At 54.7% G+C, this 15,234-nt stretch overlaps 1 protein-coding gene across 3 annotated transcripts in view; it reads left to right on the forward strand.

Moving 5' to 3' along the window:
• FGF1 (fibroblast growth factor 1) overlaps positions 1 to 15,234 on the forward strand; it is a 94,819-nt gene that overhangs the window by 7,263 nt on the left and 72,322 nt on the right. For 2 of the 3 annotated variants that reach the window (XM_053666500.1, XM_053666502.1), the window contains exon 2: positions 2,055 to 2,209. The exons of the other annotated variant lie outside the window; for it this stretch is intronic. The gene's annotated coding sequence lies outside the window, so the exon portion shown is untranslated. The remainder of the gene's footprint in view (positions 1 to 2,054; positions 2,210 to 15,234) is intronic. 3 annotated transcript variants of the gene reach the window in all.

Raw genomic sequence — 15,234 nt, forward strand, 5'->3', positions numbered from 1 at the left:
TAGATACGTGACATAGAAGCTGAAATAAATATGGAACTTGAGAGACATTAGAGCGAACTTTTAAGAAATTTCAACACTGAGGGGAATTATCTTGCAATCCTTTCAGGAACTGAGGAATCGTTAATTCCCAGCATTTGGACAGTAACATTTCTGAACACCTACTATGTCGTAAAGAAAGTCACTTCTATCAGTAGCTAGGGGTTACAATTTGCCTAGAAGCTGCAGAGTTTGTTTTTAACAGCCTTTCACAACTGGATGTAATGGAGAAATAAAACTACTATCAGGCTGGCCACTTGCATTGCCAGTCTCCAAGGTGACCTGACGTGCTGTCACACACTCGTGGGTCACTGCCATTCAGCCAGCCTGCAGGGCTGACACGGTGACAGCCTCTCCACCTCCGTGGGGAGGGGCACGCTGCAAGTCCTGAGAGCTGAGCTGTCCAGAAATGGCCACCGACACGAGTGGGCAGGGTTGAGGGTGTCTCCCTGAGGCGGGAGGCCCAGCTTCCATCACAGCAAAGACTTTAACTAGGGTGCGCCTGGGTGAGACTCTGAATCGCACCTCTGTCCTTGGGCCTTTAGGGTGCTCCCTGACGGTGAGACCTGTCGTTCCACGTGGTTGAGGGGAGTGTGCGTGGGTGCGATGCAGCATGATAGCGCCCTGATGTCGAGGAGACCACTGCTGGAACACTGTTCTCTTCCTGTCGCTCAGAAGGCCCTTGGGGATTCGCAGACACTCAGGAAGCGCGTTATTTTTACAGCCAATGGTCAATACCCGACTATGTGGGGGGCCGTTCGTGGAGGTTCCAGTTAATGAAGTTTGGATAAACAAGCTTTTTCTGGACCTTCAAGTCCATTTTAGGAGAGCTGCTGCTCCCCCAGTCTCGGACTTCGGGGTGGGGGTCTCCCTGACAGGAGACAGCTTCTGTGAGGCTCATCCGCACAGAGGCGCCTGCAGGGCTCCCTGGTGAGTGTGCGGGACAGACTTCTGCCTCCTGCTGCTTCCCAGAGGAGGGAGAGCCCAGGGAGCACATTTCCAGTCCCAGCAGGTCAGCCTGCGCCTCTCCACCTGATTCAGCGGGTGGGCAGGCCCAGGTGTGCACACACACACACTCTCACTCTCACACCACCCAGGTTTGAATGCCTGCGTCATGAACAAGCAGGGGGCTCTTCATCGAAACTATTAATCATGTTTCCATTTGGTCTCTCCAAAGACACCTCCTGATCCATAGGTCTGTCCTTTCAGTCTGTCCGCAGCGCCCACCTACTAGCCAAAGATCGATTTGCATAGGCAGTTTCCAGCGTTTCTCGCCCTCTTCCTGGTCAGTGGCATAAAGAAGATGAGCGTGGTCCTCTGAAGGAGCCCCAGCCCAGAAGCTGGGCTCACCTGAGGCTCCACCTGGAGCAGCAGGGACAGGCCTGACCCCTGGACAGGAACAGTCTCACACAGTCCCTTCCAGCCCCAACCCGATGGCATGGCCTCCCGAGGCTTTGCAAAACACCCTCTGTGAGGCTTGGCTCTGTGATTGGCACAGACGGTCAGACAGACACACACACACTGCCACACACGGACATCGACACCCTGGGCAGGGATGCCAGACGGCGGAACAGAAAAGGACTCCGTTTAATCTGGCAGCCTTCTGATTCCAGAGAAGACTCTGAGCCGTGACCTGCTGTTTCCCTGGCTACTGAGTCCTCAAAATAAACAGGATTCTGCTCAGACGGGCCAGTAGTCCATTCAGTTCAGCCATTTGCCCCAATACAAACCACGCTAAAATAACACCCGGGATAGCGGCTGCCACCGCCTGCTGTCTCGGCCTCCCTTCCCAGCTGGCCAGCAGCTCTGGGTCCCTGAGGCTGCTGCTACCGGCTCTCCAGAGTGGGGGCCCCCAGGGCTCTGTGCACGCTCCTGTGGGTGGTCGTCTAGAGGCAGGTCCCCTGTGCTGACAAACAAGGCCAGGGAGAGACCGAGAGGCTGCCTCCCCACCTCCCACACGGCCCTGCGGACTGGCAGCTTAGCGTGCATGCCACAACCCGTTCTCTCTCCCCACACAGAGCGTCAGTCACTGAGAGAGAGGGCGGGAGCCAGCTCGGGGCTCCCAGGGAAGCACTGCAGCACAGTGACAGTGACAAACACAGCAGAGGACGCCAAGCGCATTCCCTTCTCCTCAGAGGGAGGCAGGCACGGCCCTCAGCCTGCAAGCTCTAAGGTAAGAATCAGGTTTCTGTTCCGGGGAACAAGAGCAGGTTGTATCCAGATCTGAGGGTGTGTGTGTGTGTTTGTGTGTGTGTGTGTGTGTGTCTGTCTGTCTGTCTGTCTGTCTGAGTGCGAGCAGGAGGCTCCATGGAGAGGGAATAAGGAAGGAAACAGTTAAGGCAGTGAGATGTTTCAAGCAGATCCCCCTGCAGAGAGCATTCCTGCAGGGCGCACCCAGAAGCTCACCTCCGGCCCGTCAGAACCGTGCGGCCGGCGGCTCTGGCGGGGGCCTTCGGGCGGCACAGGCACGTAGACGCAGCTCTCGGGAGTTCAGAGGCTGTAAAAATGGTCCTGCCCCGGGCTGCCCCGGTGCCCTCACACCCCCACCACCAGGCTGATGGGGACTGGAGGGGGTAGAATGTCCTCGCTGACTTCAAGTGCTGGACTCGGCCCCTGTGGTTGGCAGGAGCCGAAGGCTGTGGCCTTCGTGAGTGGCTGGCATTCTCCTGCTGGGTCATGTTCACCCTCTTGGGGAGCCTGTAAATTCAGCTGCATTGGAGAGCTCGTCGACTGGGTTGGTGCCTTAGATTTTCACCAACATTTGTTATTAAAAAGTCGGCCTGCAAGGCAGGCTACTGCATGTATTTTGATGGGGGGTATTCTGGATGCCCCACGGTCACCTGGATTACTTCTTACCTGACCTTCTGACCTTCTTTGAAAAGCACATCCCCATCTGGGTGCCCTTCCAGACAGACCTTGGCAGAGAAGGAGCAGGAGCAGGTACGCCAGTGGGCACATTCTCTCAGGCCACACCCACCTCACTATTACATGGCAGAAGTATGCAAGGCTTCCAGACAGGAGCGCTTGAAAAAGCATAACTCTGGGTGTGGGGGTGGAAATTTCAGGCATTTAACCAGGTGCCCATTTTTCAGAGACCCAAGAAGGCAGGCACCCACCTTATCTCACCTCTCAAGTCCAAGAGCTCCCTCTCTGCCCTGGCGGAGTACAAACACTATGCTTTCTCAAGCTGTTTAAAGCCCCCCTACCCACCACTCTGCCCTGCTTTCCGCTTTGGTGACGGGCACTTTCCCTCCCTTCACCGCAGGGATTCGATTGTTTATGATTTAGCTCTGCAAACACCAGTGGGAGGACACGAGCACCCAGGCAGAGCACGGGCCGGGCTCTGCATGGGGATGAGCCAGCCCAAGGCTGGTGAAGGGCTGGAGGCACAGCCCAGGCTCTGCAGAGCGGTCGGTGTCCAGCAAAGGGCCGGCCAGCTGTTACTGGGGCCATCTGTGCAAGCGAGTATGGATTTGGGTTCAGACTGTGATTCACAGTCACAAATTCCCTTTTCCTTGGTTTTCTTCATGTTGGTGGTTGAGGGCTTCCGAGGAAAGTCCCCTTTTGAGGTTGGGTATCTGAAGGCCAGATGGCCAAAGGCGCGGCTGGTGGACGCGGGGTGGCTTTGTTCCGTGGAGCCTGCCTTTCTTAGCAGGAGTTCCCGGGTTTCCAAGTGAAGTACTTCATCAGAGGCAAAGTTAAAACACAAAAAATGAAGGGAGAAAACACTGAGTTCCTTGCAAACTCCCTCCCAAATGTGATGTGTACTGACACATGTGTGGTTTGCCTGGTTCACAAAAAGGCAGCAGAATTTAGTGGATTAAGGGGTTCGACTTTGCAGCAGCACCAGCCACAGTGACCCTATTTTCAGTGACCGTGGGGGACAGACATCCATGTCTCCTTCCACACCTGGCAAGGGGGCAGACGTCTGACCCTAGGACGGAGCGTGTGCTTGTCCGAGTTGCTGACCTGCATCCCGTGGGCCCTGCATAAACTGTTAGGGACCACGGAGGTGCAGGGGGCCGGACCATTTGCCAGCTGCTAGGATGCGGGATCCTGCAGAGTGGAGGCTCACTTTTCTACCTCGTCTGATAGACGTGCCTGGCTCATACAATTCTCCTTGGTGTGAGATACTAGAAAAATAATATGCAGTCATTTGTGCTACAGACATGCCCTGGTTTAGGTAAATCTAATACTTATACATGATACATAAATTGCACATAAATGAGTATTTTTCCTTAAGAAAGGATCTACTAATCAACGAATGTTTACTGAGTTCTGACATGGCATCCCGTTTCACGATGTGGCAGGGTCCAGCCCACCCCTCAACCACAGAGAAGGGAGGAGACCTGGCGGAGGGGGGGGGCAGGTACCAGAGAATGAGCCTGAGCGCAGAATGTCCAACTCAGGTGGAAAGTAAAGGCATCCAAGATGCAGGAGCAAGGACAGGCACTGGCTTGAAGGCCCACAGGGACAGAAGGGGGGGTAGCTACAATAGTCATCATTTTGATTCCTAAATTTCACTATTTAAGAAAGGCAACATAACATAGTGGCTGAGAGCATAGATTCTGCAGCCAGGCTCCCAGAGGCCAAAATCAGACTCTGCCACTTACTAGTTCTGGTACCTTGTGCCTCAGTTTCTTCATCCGTAAAATGGCCTAATAAAGTACCAACCTTGTTGTTGAGAGGATCAAATGTGTAATACCCTTAGCAAAGTGTCCGGTTTATAGGGAGTTCTATGTGAGTATTTGCTGTTATTATTTATTACTATCATTATTGAAAGGCAAGTTCTGAAAAAGCTGCCCCTGAGTCGGTAATGTTGCAAAGTCCAAAGTAACACTCTCTTGAGGGACCACTAGGGCCATGTTTTGGGCAGCGTGGAGGTGCCTCTGCTTTGTGTGGAGTTTTGCTTGTGTTTCCAAATGTCCAGAAACAGAACAGTTTCCATGCTGGTCACTAGTGTTTTTGAGCGTGCTTGGCTTTACATGTATGACCTCGCCAAATCCTCTCAATAACCCTAGGAAATGGGGGGTGTTGTAGCTGCAGGACTTGGGGTTCAGGGGCTGGGCCGTTTGCCTGAGGCTGCACAGTCACCGAGTGTCAGCGCCAAGCTCCACACCAGGCTGTGTTCCCGACTGGAGCGCCATCAGTGTTTTTGGGGATCACTGGAGGTGTCTTGACAGGCAGGTGGAGTTTGGTCACAGGAGTTCCACAGAAGGTGATATTTGAAGATCTAGAAAGTAGGCCAGGATTTTAAAGCTCTGCTATGAGACCCTAGCTTGGCTCAGAGGCAGGATGTCCACCTTGCGGACCTGTGGCCTTTAGGACCAGGAACAAGACATAGGCAGGCATGGGGACGAGGTGCACCTCAGGTCCTCCTGAGCCAGGTGGCGATGGTGCCTGACGGCGAAGACGGAGGCGCAGACACTGCTGGACCAGGGCTCCTTGCACCCCTCGGGCCCAAGGCCAGAGGGCCAAGACTGGGGGACTGCCACTGTGGAGAGAGGAGAAAGGGACCACCTAGAACGCAGCGTCCAGGCGCGTTGATGTTTACAGCGGGGGACGACTCGGCTTGTCAGTGTGACCCCGGAAATGGAACGTTTAGAATGTGATGTGAAGAAATTTATTTTATGCGTCATTGCTCAAGACCACCTCTCTGACTCCATCCAAGGAAGGCGGCCCACCTTGCACCAGGGCTGTGGGGCTGTGGGGGCTACTAACAAATAAGACTCCTCTCTGCCTCTCCAGAGGTCTGGTCCGGTCCGGGGTTTTTGAAACTTTAATGTGCATAAGAATCACATGGGAGCTTGTTAAAATACAAGGTGTCTGAGTCCTGCTCACGGAAGTCCTCCTGACTTAGCTGGGCTCCTGAGGGACCCGGGGTCCTGCTTTTCCTGAGCAGGGCCCAGGCGATTCTGGTGCTTTAAGGGTCCACAGGCCACCACTGTAGGCACCCAGGTCTGACATGCACTCGGTCCCCTTGCCATCGTTCCTGTTAATGAGAACACAGAGTCGTGTTGCCTGAATGAACAGCAGTTAGTCTCTTCTTTGTCATCACCTTCACCCTGAATCACCGTTTTGCTTGGATAAGACCTCTGCTTGTGCTAATAGCAGAGCCGGCACACCCACTGCACACTGACGAACGACGCGCCTGCCACAGCGCTGAGCCCTTCTGTGCGCTAAGCTCTCGTTGGGTCTTCGCCGCTGTCCCATGAGTCAGGTGCTATTGTCGTCCGCATTTTACACACACGAGAAAGGGCCCCACAGCTAGTAAGTGGTGGGGCTGGGATGTGAACTCAGGACTCACCGGCAGATCACACAGTGCAGACACGTGACCTCTAGACCGGCCCACGAGAGGGGTTTTAGTTCTTCATCCATTCAACCCTGCTTCCCACTCTTGGGTGTTTCTCCGGCTCACGGTCCTGACTTGCCCACCCAGCAGATGATGTGCCCGGTGCCTCTCTCCTCTTCTCTCAGGAAGTCAGAACGGGCTGGGGCTACGGGCAGGTGGAAGGTAGGAGTCACGGGTTGCACGACGTCCCCCTGCAATTCATATGTTGAAGCCCTGTGCCCCAGTAATTCAGAATGTGCTTTTATTTGGAGATAGCTCTTTATAGAGGTGATTAGGTTTAAATGAGGTCACTGGGGTGGCCCTACTCCAGGGTGACATGTGTCCTTATGAAAAGGGGAAGTGGGGACACAGAGGCGCAGATAAAGGGGACAGGGTGTGAGGAGACACAGGGCCCAGGTGACAGGTCTGGAGCAGGTTCTCCCCTCACGGTCGGCAGAAGGAACCGGCCCTGTGGATACCTCGATGTTGGGCTTTCAGCCTCCAGGGCCGAGAGACAACAAATTTCTGCTGTTGGAGCCACCGGTCAGGGTATGCGTTTCGGCAGCCCTGGCAAAGTACTGCAGTGGGAACCCGGCTCCTGGGCTCCTCCTCTAGGCCCTGACTTCGGGTGATCAAGTCGGGGGCCAATGCATTATCCCAACTTGTTGGAACTTTTTTTTTTAACTCTGAGTGCCTTTCCTTTGCCTTAAACAGTGTTCTTGGAAGCCACAGCCAGGCCCAAGGCCTAGGAAGAAAGAAGGAATAAATAGAAAGGATGGAGAGGGAGCAGGGAAAGGCAAGTAAAGGAAAAGGAGGCAGAGGAGAGAGTGGGGTCTAGAACACCTGTGGACCATGCGTGACCACTTCAGGCTCACTCGGCTGTGTTGCGGGGCACCTCCGGTGTGCCAGGGAGCGTGCTAGACTCCGAGTTGCAACAGACTCTGTAACCGTTAGCCTCAACCATCACAAAAATTAGAGGCTCAACAGGGACGCCCACACCAGTCACGCAGCAACGCTCCTGAGCGGTGCCGCGGAAGCACGTGTGGAGTGGCAGACCCAGTCAGGGGCTCTGGCAAAGCCCTGGTGAGGAGCGGCTGCTTGGGTTGAGATCTGGAGGACCAGCAGGCTCCGGGGTGAAGGCAGGGTGTTTCAGATGGAGGGGAGAGCGCGTGCAAAGGCCACATGGTGTGAGGAAGTGTGGCAGCGCCGAGGAAGGCAGGCGTGTGTGCGTGTGTGCGGGGGAGAGTCAGAGCCCAGGCGGCAGGGGAGGGCCAGGCCGTGGCGGCTGCATTGATTATTTAGGTTCTTATGCTGAGAGGCATATGAAGCCAGAGAAGGAAGCCAACGGATATGGGTCGAACTCGCACTTCAACAAAGGTTATGTTGGCATAGAGATGCCAGCCAGCAACGGGTCAGTCCTGAAGCAAGACACCAGGCTGCTTGAGCTCACAGCCCTGTGGTGGGCTGCACAGCCTTCAAGGAGTGAAGTGCTAGGCCACTTCCCCACTAGTGTTCTGGCCACGGTCTCCCCTCGGTGGAGCATGTTCTAAGTGTTTGTCACGGCCCCATGGGAGGGGTCTAAGAAGAGGGCCAGTTCTCTCCTGTCAGCGAGGTCAATCAGCAAGCGTGGCGCCAGGCCAGGCTCAGACTGGTGTGGTCCGGCAGCCCCTCCTTTGAGAGAGGCCTCGTGAATAGAACCTCCCTTTGCCCGCGGTACTTCGGCTGGAGCAGGTGTGTGCATCCAGGAGGCTAATTGCTCGGCAGGGCTGCCAGGAATAACAGGGAGTCAAGTTGTTAAGGGGAATGAGGTGAGGGCAGGAGGCCCAGGCGGACCCCTCAAGGGCACCAGGGGTGAACGTGGGGGGAGACAGGTGGGAAAGGGGGCCGACAGTGCTGCAGGGGGGAGAGGAAATTTTAATTTATTCATAATTATACACCAGACGCACCGAGGAGGCCTGAGGCTGGGTGCCGGCTGCGGTGGGGCTCCGACCTGGGGCCCGCGGCTCTCCCCGGTGCCTCCGCTGCCGGGCATGCATACCTTGCCCGTCCCTGGAGACCTCCCTCCAGTGCTGGCGTGACTCACGGCTGAGTCCCAGTGAAAAGCAGAATGCCTGTGCAAATGCGCCCTGACTTCCACAGAAAGACCCCCTTCCTCTTTCTCTGAGCAGAGGGACCGGATTTGCTAAGCAAGGGTGCACGAGTTCTTGGGGCAACGGGGGCACACTCCGGAGAAAAGACTTGCCGGAAGGCAGCAGCCCGAGGCCTCCTGGGAAGCTCGGTCCTCACCCCGACCCGTCACGCCTGCCACTCGCTTCAGCTGCCCCACCTCCCCTCCGGTCCTCTGCTGCCCCGCACCCTTTCCCGCCCTCGGACTTTGCCACCCCAGTCCCACCGGCCCGATGGCTTCCCCCAGCTCCTTCAGCCTTCAGACCACATCCCTCTCAGCTCCCTGGGGAGGCTTTTCTTTCTCTCTGGTGACTTCCTAGCTTACCTTCGTTTCTGGCACCCGTCCCGACCGCAGTTCTCTTGTCGGTGTTTGAAAAACCCGCCATCGCCCATTCCGTCCACTCAAATACGAGCCTCGTGAGGGCACGGCCTCGTCCGCTCTGTGCCCTGCTGTGTCCCCAGTGCCTAGGACAGAGCTGGGCCACATAGCAGGTGCTCCAGAAATACCAGTGCAAAGAATGCATGAGTGGGTCATTCGATCTTAGGAGGGGCACAGCCAAGGCCAAAGACAGCAGTGGGACCTCCGGCCCTCTGTTGCTCCTCAGAGCTCTGGAAAGAGGCCCGTGACACCTGAAAGCCGTGCTGACGAGTCTCCTTCAAGGGCCTCTGACCCTGACTGGAGTGGGCAGGCCCTCACAACCCCCAGGCCCCCCTGTGCGCCAGCTCCTTTCATCTCCTCAGATAACTCCCTCGGGGAACGTGGGGAAATCCAGCCTAACTGTCTTTATTCACGCCCAGAGGTGAGTAACTCATTTCCTGAAAGTCACCTCTCTTCTCCGAAGTGTGGCTGATGGGCATCAAAGGCACACGGGAGACGTCGGGCGCCCAGCAGGGAGGCCCGCGCCCCTCCACCAGTCGGGGCGGGGATAGCAGAGGTGGGCGTGCCAGGTGCTGCGTGGGCGCCTGAGGGCACAGATTCTAGAAAACGAGGCTCTTCTAGTCCTTCCTCAGAACCTTCATCAGAATTTAGACATGGCAACTGGGGGAAGCTGAGAAGGAATGTTCCAGAACCACTCCCTGGAGTCCACACGGCAAGTCTGCAGCCCCTAGGACAACACACGTCCCTGGTGGAGTCGGCCCAGGTCTCCTGGCCTCTAGTGACAGGGTGGCGTGCAGAGGAACGAAAGCTTCCTCTTTAAAGCCTCCATCTGCGGGGGGTGTTTGAGGTGATGACGGGAGTATCTGAGTGGTAATGGAGATGCAGGTGGGCTACAGAGCAGTTTCTTCCCAAGGAGAAACCTGCGCTCAGTTGCCAGGTCTGTCCTGGACGTGTCTGCCGAGGGCTCGGAAGCAGCAGCCTGAGTTCCTCGGAAAGGCAGCTGACACGGGACACTGAGAATTCTCCTGACACTCCAATCCTGGCCCGTCTCTCATTGCCCTGTCACGGTTTCAGGGTGGCGGCGTGTGGTGCGCGATGGCCAGGCAGCAGTGGCTGCGCGCGGGGACTCGGGTCAGACTGGGCTTGCATTCCGGCTCTGCCGCCTGACGGCTCCACGGCCTCGCCCCCTCGGTGGAAGAGGGGCGATGCGGCACCCGCGTCCTTCGGGCCGCTGACAGAGTGCGTGAGCTTATACAGGCGAAGTCTGTCATGCGTGTAAGCGTTATATTATGCCATATCATCAGCATTAGATGTTGCTATCCCATAGGGTTGCTGTAAGAATTTAGTGAGGTAAGACATGTAAAGCTCCCAAAATTTTTTATACACAATGCATAGCCCATAGTATTGGCTCAATAAAGCATGAGCCATTATTGCTGCTGACCAGTTGTGCAGTCTGGCTACAGCCTTTCTGGAAGCCTCCATAAGAATCTATTTGAACTAAAAAGAAACGGGGTCCTGTGACAGGAGGTCACTTGCTGCCCCGCTGTTCCCGTCAGTCTTTTCTATTTGGGGGACAGTTTTCAGCCTGTGCTTTTTCAGCACTTAAAATCCTCTGTCAGGAACCTAGAACTAGCTGAGGACGCAAAAGCCCCTAGAAGGGTTCAGCACGGAGCAGAGGTGAGCCCCCCGCACAGCGGTTTTCAACTGCAGGCGTTTCTGACCAGCGAGGGAAGAACTCCTTTGCTCGGCTCACAAAACGCCTTGGGGATCCCCCCCCATCACGGGTGCAGCTCTTCAGGGTAAGGACTCCTAGAAAGTTCTGCCCCAGGGCCCCTGGCCCCAGGCTTTGAGAGTCACTCCTTTGAAGGCTGACTGCAGGGAGGACAGGGAGGGCCTGCTGCCGGCTCACTGTGAATTGCAGGCCGGTCAGCGTCCAGGTGGCCCCTGGGTAAGGAGCCGTCCCCTCCTGCTCTGCTCTCCTCCTCTGTGGGAGCTCCTCTCCGGAGGGTGGTGTTGGAGTTTCATTAAGGCTGCTGTGAAGGCTCCCGCTGTCTCTCTCCCGATACTTCATATTTCCTCCCCTTCCTTGGGGCCCTCCTGCCCATCCCGTAGCAGTGGATACAGGAAACACCCCGTGGTGACCACTGTTCCAGAGGTTTGTGACTCTTCCCTTGCACCAGGTGACCATGAGCACATCCCCAGGCTTCTGGAGCAGCAGGGAGAGCTGCGTGGGACAGGGGTCCAGGTCACAAGCTGGAGGAGGGGATGCCGGCAGCCCCACACTCAGCTCCACCCCCCACCCCCCACCTCCCCGTGCACCACCAGGGTCAGGCTCAGAAAACGGATTGTCAGCCTGTTGCTCTCCTGGGTCGTCAGACCTCTTACTAAGGCCCAAAGGTTGATGGTCTCCCATCAAGCAGGTGGACCCCTTCCTGACCCACTCTGACCCTTCCCAGAAGCCTCCCCACCTCCCACTGGGGCCTGAGGGTTGAATACACAGCTGGTTCTGGGTGGGTCCAAGTACAGGCGGTGCAAGTGGGGAGAGAGCGTTTCCAAGACAACGTCCGAGTTGTTTCTAGTGACCCACTGACCTGACCCTCCCCCCCTTGCACTGCCCTAGCATCGAGCCAAGACTCTGGAGGGCGGCTACACCTCGGGATGTCTGGCTGGGGCCCTACTGGAGTGGGAGGTTCGGATCCCACGCTGGGGTGGGCCCTGGGGAAGGTCAGGGACGGACTGAGCCGGAGCAGCCTCATGGCCTCTGTGTTACCCCCCGACATTTCCCCTCTTCTTCCGACAGCGTGGTCGTCAGATGTGGGTGTGGCAGCCCGTTTTAGGAATTACAAAGAACATCTTTTTTTAAAAAACTCTAAACACATCTGACACTCGTCAGACTATTGTAGCCCCAAAGTCAGTGTTTTCCCCAGTCAGGTTCCCTGCCCTTCCTGGCCAGTCCCACATCCTGCGGGGCCTGCGCTGGCCGCTCCTGTTTGTCATTATCTCTCCCCCATCCTCTTCAAAGGCTTCTCGCTCCAGCCAGGGGGTTATTTTTAAACTTGCACAGTAATGCTAGGCCTGAGCTCACACTGCCCACGTTCGTGGGAAACGGGGCTGCCTGGACAAGTAGCCCCTTTTCCGGAGACTTCCTTTCCCTCACATTCATCAGGCACCTTCTCCGTGAGGGGTCCTGCCCTGAGAATACACACGCGAGGGGTCCCCGCCCTCGAGGACCTTATGTTCTAACGGGGACAGAAGACGTACACACACACACACACACACACACGCACACACACACGCATGCTCACACAAAGTAAGGCAACAAAGAAAGAAATAAGAGAAGTAGAAATTGTGACGAGATCTACTTATCCTGTAAAGGAAACAGGCAAGGCTCTGGAACAAGAGAAGCTGTTAGAAATTAGGGAGGGAGAGCCAGCTTCTCTAAGGTGGCACAGAAGTGCAGCCCGGGAGGCTGAGGGGCACCCTGCGTGTGTAGAAGTGGGGTGGAGACGGTCTCCGTGGAGGGAAGAATGTGTAAGGAGGCCCAGAATATGTGGACAAGAGCTGGTACATTTCAGGGTCCAACCGGATACCTTAAGCAGCGTGAACAACGGAGGGAGGGTCATGATGAGGGTGGAGAAGTGAAAAGACCAGACCACACAGAGCTCTGGAGTCCTGCAGAGTTCGGGCTTTATTCTGAGTGCAGTGAAAAGCCACGGGGGGGGGGGGCGGAATCTGGAGGAGACATGCAATGACTGACCTTTGAAGACCTTCATTTGGCCTCGAGTGGAGAACTGACTCTAAGCGGGGCAGGAAGAAGGCAGAGACGCCAGCTGGGAGGCCCTGGAGTGGTGCAGAGGGGGGCGGAGGGGCTGAGGGGGGGGAGCGTCGCTGCCACAGCCGGAACCGGGCCGGCTCCTGCAGGACTTCGGCTGCTCCTGGAGCTCCCAGACAGCATCCCACGCGCATGGGCAGGGCACCACACCGAGGCCCAAAGCCACGGGGTCGGTCAGTATGAGCCATAGAGTTCAGATACCCCATTGCCTATAACTAGTCATGTTTATTAGGTCTCCAAACACAATTAAGTAAGATTTCACCCAAAAATGGCTCCTAAGATTTTCTGAAAGGCGTATAACTATTCCAGTCTCTCTTTGAACGGTGGCAGCTTTCTGTCCTTTTCTATCTGGCGGGGACCTGGGGCCCAATGGCTGTGACTGAGAGTTCCCGCTACATGCAAACTCAAAGGCGACTTTATACGCCTGAATGACCTGAACCATGGCCCCTGCTCTCCAAGAGAAATACAACTGTGTTTTACTCTTCGGGAGAAAAGAGAAACGAAATAGTACAGCCATGTAGCCATTCTACACAGAGTCATACCAATAATAGCTATTATTTGTTGCATACTCCGAGGCTCCTTACTTCAGGTAACCCATTTCGTCCTCCAGAGAGCTGCTGAGGTAGGTGCCACTCCAAACCCTTTCGGCGGGTGATGGAGCTGAGGCTGAGAGGGGTGACGGGGTGTGCAGGGTGACGGTGGCTGTGCGCGGCTTGGAGGCTGAGGGGGCTCCGCCGTCTGCTTGCATCACGACTGTGTGTTTCAGACCGTGCAAAGGAAGACTGGAAGGACAGCCTCCAAAACGTTGGCAGCGCAGGGACTTGAGTACATTGTTTTCTTTTTTGGTTTTAGTTTTTTAATGTTTTGAATACACTGTACTTGGTATGTAGTGGAGACTCCAAAACTACTCGTTTAGTGACATTGTTGAGTTAATGAGTATGCATTACTTAAACACTGTTTTTATATAATTAAGCAGTATTTCATGATAGGGAATGTAAGTAACAACAGAAAATAAAATTTAAGGCATTTTAAGAAGAGAAAAATGTATCCCACCATCCAGAAATAATCGTTGTTAAAATGCTGACAATACTGATGCCTTTCCAGTTTTTTCTCTTGTGTTTATATCTGTTCGCCTACCTACACATATGCGTGTATATTTGAAAAATGGGATCTCACTGTGTGTATAGACCTGAACTCACTTTCTTGCGTAGCAATATATCACGGGCAGTCTCCCTGCTTCTGAAATAGAAATTCTAACAGCGGCAGCACATTCCACTGTAATGTATTTAAAGTGTCCGCTGTTATCGGACATTCGGTGTGTGGTCACTGTTACTAGTGATGCTGCACCGACCACCCTGCCACGAATCATCTTCGTGCATAGCTGCCGCGCTGCCGGGGAGCAGAGAGCATCACACGGTCACTGAAATACAGAGGCGGAAAAACACTTAGTTTTAGGGCCCTTCTCGGTGGGCCAACCAGCGTGTTTCTTGCATCTGTCCTCTAGAATCACTTCACACTTAGGGGATGTCATTTAGAATTCTTCCCATTTCCACAGGAACTTGTCATTTCTTACCTTCCAAGTATTTTTGGTGCAATTCTGCCACAATTGACGGAAGTTAAGAAAGATCCCGGCTGTGGCTGAAATACGGGTCCCGGAGTTGTACAACAGTCCTGCCCCCAGCAGCCGCGTGACCCCAGGTGAGTTCCCTTTTCTGAGCCTCAGTCTCCCCTTGTGTGACGGGCGTGTACCACAGCTCTGCTGATCGTCTGCCCGGCACAGGACAGACGCTCGTCAAGTGCCCAGTGGTCACCGTTGTTATGAAGGTGAGGGAAGACTCTCCACACAAGTTCAGGGCTTTGGAAAGAAACTCCCTCCTGACCTGCACTGTGGGACCCAAGGAAAATAGTTTAAGAATCACTTGACAGACCCTCTGGCTGTATCTCCTTTGTGCAAGTGTGTTGAAGTCCAAAGTGTTAAAAAAACAATTAAGTCCTTCTTTCCTGCCAAGAGCCAGGTTTGTTGGAGTAGAGATGCTATATTTAAATTCTGTTGTGCACAGCTGCACAAGAAATGTAGCCTTTCTTTCCATGTAGCCAGCTGTGTTGTATAACTGTCTCTCTTAAAAACAAGGCAGGCAAAAAAAAAGGACTTTCTACATTGGTTCTGAACTGCTCTCAGCTTATTATAACAAAATAGCAGAGGTGGAGCCCCGGGAACAGAGGCCACAGAGGGAACCGATCTGGCTCGTGCACTGTACACTGCGCGTTAACACAGACTCAATACTAGCACATAGTAGGTACCCTTTGGACCGTGTTGACTACCTTCCTTGCACACATGTTTTCCTTACAAACAGCAAGTACTGAGAAATAAATCAGGATATTTATTTAATCTAAACACTGTCAGAACCTGGTCGAGGGTCAGGAAAAGATGTTGGTGATGAAATGAACAGATGCTTTTTGAGTTTGTAGTTGAGTGTTGGCAAACTCTTT

This window comes from Artibeus jamaicensis, unplaced genomic scaffold, assembly GCF_021234435.1.
Source record: "Artibeus jamaicensis isolate MK-2021 breed Jamaican fruit bat unplaced genomic scaffold, CSHL_Jam_final contig_456, whole genome shotgun sequence".
NCBI lineage: Eukaryota > Metazoa > Chordata > Mammalia > Chiroptera > Phyllostomidae > Artibeus > Artibeus jamaicensis.